Source organism: Panthera onca, chromosome B4, assembly GCF_046562875.1.
Source record: "Panthera onca isolate mPanOnc1 chromosome B4, mPanOnc1 haplotype 2, whole genome shotgun sequence".
Classification (NCBI taxonomy): domain Eukaryota; kingdom Metazoa; phylum Chordata; class Mammalia; order Carnivora; family Felidae; genus Panthera; species Panthera onca.
Window position 1 is genome coordinate 45,427,664 of NC_138345.1, and position 6,000 is coordinate 45,433,663.

Here is a 6,000-nt window from a genome sequence, read left to right on the forward strand (position 1 = left end):
AGTGATTCAGAAAGAAATAAGCACTTATATAAATTAAGTATTCCTAAAACTGCCAGAAAAATAAGAACGAACCCAAATGCGTTTTTTTTTTTTTTGCAAGTCCATATGAGCTTGGATAATCTTTGATAAAATAGGCTATTTAATATTGTTAATTAAATAAAAGTCATTATGTCCTACGAGCTGTCAGCATTAAATGTAATGCAAACATACAATTTTCTTCCACCTGGGTTTACTTGTCAAATAAGCTTAAGTTATCTTTACCAGTTAAGATTATAAAATTATAAATTCATGCTAAGGCATATGCTTAACTCTTAGTTTCTTTACTTCTGTGAGTTTTTAATATTTGCCTCACATGCATATGTTATAAAATTTCTTAACAAGAAAATAACTTTAGATGATGGCTGATTTATTTAACGTCTCATGAAATTTTCATGAATAGTCCAAGCATAATTGTTAAGAATACATGAGTTAAATTGAAGTGGAATAAAATTTATAAATGAGACTTTCTGCTTAAAAATACTTTTCCAAATCTTGTCAGTAATTTAAAACTTTAATGTAATACTAAGCTAAATTAAACGATGTATATTCATTGAAAAGGTAGGTCATTTTGAAATAAGATAAAATGCTGCAACATTAATTGCTCAACACCAGTTTATCTACCTTTGGCCTCTCATTACAGACAGAACAGATATTTGGGTCTCTAGTAAACACATTCTTTTACCTCTTAGAAAAATTGTACTGTGAAGAAACACAGGTCTCTAAAAAGTATACAATTGGTGTATTCATAAATTTGCTAATTTGCCACAGAATGCTAGCATATGTAATGTGCAATTCACAATTGCTTCCTTGCTTTCACTAGAAATTAAGGTTACCAAGGATTAAAAATTCTAATCAATATATGTAAATAAACTACTAGGAATAATAAGGATGAAGGAAAAATTCTGTGTGCAAATTCTTCAAGAAAAACAAGGCATTAAAAAATTTTTTTTTAGTGTTTATTTATTTTTGAGAGAGAGAGACAGAGCACAAGCGGGGAGCAGAGAGAGAGGGAGACACAGAATCCAAAACAGGCTCCAGGCTCTGAGCTGTCAGCACAGAGCCCGACGCAGGGCTCAAACTCACAAACCGTGAGATCATGACCTGAGCCAAAGTCAGACGCTCAACTGACTGAGCCACCCAGGCGCCTCAGAATAAGGCATTTTTTGTTACACAAGATATAAGAGATGAAAGATGACTTTTTGTAAGAAAAAGGAGAGTGATTTTGTCCTACAGTAGTTTAAGGTTAAAGTTTGTTTCAGATGAGACAGAGGAAAATAAAGGACAAAAATGTAGATAGATATAGGAAGTTATAATAAGAAAGAGAAAAATTTTGTGTCATGTGGTCAGCTATCTAAAATTAAATGTTATTTATCATAGGATTTTAAATGAATTTTAATATCAATGATGTGCTGATACAAGACTGGAGTTCACATTACTGGTCTGTTGTTTAAAAGATATGCTAAAAGGTTTTTCTTACCTATTAAGTAATTTGCCTAAAAAACAGATTCTGTGTCTTAACACAATAATTTCCTATGCTTTGTGTTGTCTTTATCTTGTCTTTGATTTCTTAGGACAACTGAGCCTTCTTTTTTTTTTTTTTAATTTTTTTAATGTTTTATTTATTTTTGAGACAGAGAGAGACAGAGCATGAGCAGGGGAGGGGCAGAGAGAGAGAGGGAGACACAGAATCCGAAGCAGGCTCCAGGCTCCAGGCTCTGAGCGGTCAGCACAGAGCCCGATGCGGGGCTCGAACTCACAAACTGCGAGATCATGACCTGAGCCGAAGTCGAATGCTCAACCGACTGAGCCACACAGGCGCCCCCAACTGAGACTTCTTAGTGTTGAAAGTGCTAAGGTTTTTTTTAGTCATGTGACATTCTACATTTGCTTTGAAATCTTTTACTGTCACTTTGGTTACATAGGTAACGAAGTATTGTTTCATAGTGACCTGTGATTGTATTTAGTCAGATGTACAAATCTTTTGGCATTTCAGACAAATCTCCCCAAATCAAATTTCCCACAATTCTAAATGGGGTGGGTTTTTTTTGTTTTTTTTAACCTGAAGACAACTTTGAGACTCTGTAGAGGTCACTTGGAAAATTTCAAAGGATTTGTTCTCTTACTTTGTGAAAGAGAGATATTAAGCCAATTAGGTTTAGTTGGTATGTTAAACTGCATGGGAAGCATTGTCAAATAAGAAGTGACTCTTTTTTATTTCTTTTCTTTTCTTTTTTAATGTTTATTTATTTTTGAGAGAGAGAGAGAGAGAGTGAGCAGGGAGGGGCAGAGAGAGAGGGAGATACAATCTAAAGCAGGTTCCAGCTCTAAACTGTCAGCACAGAGCCCAATATGGGGCTCAAACTCAAGAACCATGAGATCATGACCTGAGCCCCAGATGCCTAACCAACTGAGCCACCCAGGTGCATCCTCTCCCCCCTTTTTCTTATTTATTTGTTGGTTTATTTATTTATTTATTATTTTAAGATTTTATTTATTTATTTATTTTGAGAGGGACAGAGACAGTGTGAGCCAGGGAGGGACAGAGAGAGTGGGTGAGAGAGAGAATCCCAAGTAGGCTCTGCACTGTTGGCACAGAGCCCAATGTGGGGCTCGAACTCATGAAATTATGAGACCATGACCTGAGCCGAAACTGAGAGTCAGACACTTAGCCGACTGAGCCACCCAGGCGCCCCATCCCTCTCTCTTTTTAAAGGCTGAGCAAGAATTTGCTTTCTGCCTGATGGTCTTTACTTTTTTTTTTTTTTTTTTAAGATTATTTATTTTAAGAGAGACAGAATAAGTAGGGGAGGTGCAGAGAGGGAGAAAGAGAAAATCCCAAGCAGGCTCCGCACGGCCAGCACAGTGGGGCTCTGACTCACGAAACTGCAAGGTCATGACCTGAGCCAAAACCGAGAGTCAGACTCTCAATAGACTGAGCCACCCAGGAGCCCCTAAAAAGTGAGTCTTACCCTCCTTTAGTTATATTTGTGTGGACAGATGTTTTAATACACATTATTCAGAAATCATGTAAAGTTTCTAGAAATTTTTCAGTACCCATGTTATCAGTCATAATTCCAGTAATTACAAAATGTTGTATGCCACAGAAATAACAAACTTTACTTGTCAATTATCCCATAATGAACTTTCATCAGGTTTTATTTTGTCATCCACATACAATTAATGCTTTACTTTTAGTCTTTCGGAAAGCATTTGCAGTCAACTAAAGGTGAACGTGCATATCTTCAAGTAGATTCATGGGGAAAACTCTGGTAAGTAATCTGAAATACAGGTTTCTGATAACTTTAATAGCATGCCACCAGACTGGGTAGAGATTCACGAAACTGCAATGGAGAAAGTGATGAATTCATAAAATTGTTAATCCCAAATCAAGCAAAACAAGAATTAATTCATGGAACTGAATACACTGAAGATGATTATAATTTTTATGGCCCTTTTGTTTGAAATATCGCTGGTTCTTTAATGTTTCACTTTCCAGATTTAAAGAATCTTTTTTCTCTTCTCTCTTAAGTTATCAATAACTTACAGCAACGTGTTAAAGTATACCTTTGTGAAACCTTTGTGAAACCCCTCCTTTTTGACCTCTCTGATCCTTCCAGAATTTGGAAACTCTTACCGAGTACTCTTATTTTCATGGTAACACAATTATTTGCGTAAGTTTAATAAGAATCTGTTTTCCTTGTAAACATAGCACAATTTGAAACTTTGGTTATGTTACCAAGGGTTTGACTGGAATGTCACATTTGAGAATGGTGTGCATACAATCAGATAAGACCAGACCTTTTTTTTTAATTTACGTTTTACTTATTTAAGTTATCACTACACCCAACATGGGGCTTGAATTCATGACTCTGAGATCAGGAGTCACATGCTCCTCCGACTGAGCCAGCCCGGTGCCCCTATGACCAGACAGTTTAAAGGAACTAATTTTGACTGTAGGGAGCCAATGCTTACAAAGTCCTTGTGGGATATCTAACTGATACCTGGCTTACAGGGTTCCTGGCCTTCTAAGTGAGTAAGGAATATCACTTTGAGGCAGGCCCAGGAACATTAAAATATATTGGAAACCTCAAGAAAGAAGGAAATCACTCAAACCTAAAGGCACTACAGGTAAAGACTGATGGCAAGTCCTTGGCGTGGCTTCCTACCCTCAAGAGGCTTTTAAAAGTCTAATCTGAGTTATTTAAAGTTCCAGCAGTGCAGACTTAAAAGAGCCTAAAAGATCAATTACTATTTTTGCTGTGCTTATGCAAATAATCAGGCCAAGTTTAATGAGACTAGATTTATTTTGCAAATTAGTCTTTACTTTGATTGTCTTTGATAGAAATTAGAGTGACTGTAGAGAGAAAAGTTCTATGTTTCAATGAAAAACTATAGCACATCCTTGTGGGTTGTTGAATTCTGGCTATGTTTGCTCCTTTTGAGCTTTCTCGCCTCTTTGTAAATTGGCTCTTGCCGCTTTGTACATTTTGTCAACAATTAACATTTCCCATTTTTCTCTCACCCTTCTGCCTTGGCACCACTGAGAACAAAAACCTGACCTCACAGATCCTTATTAAGACCATCCAAAGGGCTCTGTAAGCAAATGACGGATGCTTCCGTGCTCTGTCCTGAAAACTAACCACGTCTGTGACACCGATGCACCTGCCATCACTAAAGACATTCAAACTGCAAACCAGGAAAGCTGGAAGCTGGATTATCACAGCCATCTTCACCCCACCGTCTAAAGAGGTTTTGATCCCAGACTCCAGGAGTCTTTTTGACTGACTTCCATCTGATCCCCAACATTGGATTTATAATTTGCTTCATTCATTCACTTTTGGTTTTCTTTTGGTTTCCACAGGAATGCTGCTTCCTGAAAAATAAGTTTCAATGGGCAGAATGAAAGGTATCAGAATATGCCACCCCCAAAGGTGCCTCTTTGTCATAGGGATTAGTTTGAGCTAAATGCAATTGAGGACCAGCATATGTAGGAAAAGCTCTTCAGCTCCCCTAACTACCTAAAATGGAGTACAATTTTCCCCTTTTGTAAAGGAAAATTTACATTTAAAAAAGGAAATTGCCATTGGTAAACATGTCTCTCACCAGGGAGAGACAGATCTACACCCAGAGACAACTCACCTGAGAGACTCTTATCTGCAGAGCAAGGCAACCCTTATTTACTATGTATTTTCTACCTTCCCCTTTCCAAAGCATGCCTCTCCCGCCTAGAAGCTCAAACCTCTTTTCTTTTGTTTAGCCTAAGATCACATATAAAGCTTCATTCATCTAGCTGCCTCCTTGAGTTTTCATTTTGTTGAAGCAAAATGTATATGCATGTATATGCATGTAGCCTTCTCTCTCTCTCTCTCTCTCTCTCTTGTTCATCTGTTTCTTATCAGTTTCATTGGAGGGCTTGGTTGGTGAACCTAGGAAGGTAGAGGGAAAAAAAGGCTTTCCTTCCATTCACTGTCAAAGACCCTGGAAATGAGTGAGGCTAGGGGTTCTGAAGTAGTGCACAGATGGGGGGCTGATACATACAAATAGTAAGTAATGAAGTGGGACTCCAGACCTGTCAGCCTGGCCTCAAGGTCCACACTTCATTGAACTTGAAGTAATTTCATGAATTTCTTCGATAGCTTTTATTTTTAATCAGTCTCTCCAGTAGAATGTAAGCCTCTTGAGGAAATGGCACTTGTCAATCTTATTCTCCATTATATCCTCAACATGGAACCCAGTCCCTGACTCAAGAAGGTGCTCAGTAAATATTTGTAGAATGAGTGAATAAAGGGTTCCTATACAGGAAATGGATTTTAAGGTGGTGTTGTTCATGTCACCGTTCAAAGTGAAAACACTATTGAGTTACTGAATGGACAAATAAGACTTATTAAGTGAAGGTGACAGACTGCAAGGAAATGATGTGGTTGGTCTCGCTTGCTCAGGTTTCCAGCCAGCCCTGGAAGT

At 37.7% G+C, this 6,000-nt stretch overlaps 1 long non-coding RNA gene across 2 annotated transcripts in view; it reads left to right on the forward strand.

The window, feature by feature from the left end:
* Positions 1-4,956, forward strand: part of LOC132694708 (uncharacterized) — a 28,603-nt gene extending 23,647 nt beyond the window's left edge. For both annotated transcript variants that reach the window (XR_009617447.2, XR_009617446.2), the window contains exons 2-3: positions 3,235-3,308; positions 4,585-4,956. This is a non-coding gene — a long non-coding RNA (uncharacterized LOC132694708). The remainder of the gene's footprint in view (positions 1-3,234; positions 3,309-4,584) is intronic.
* Positions 4,957-6,000: the final 1,044 nt, after the last annotated feature.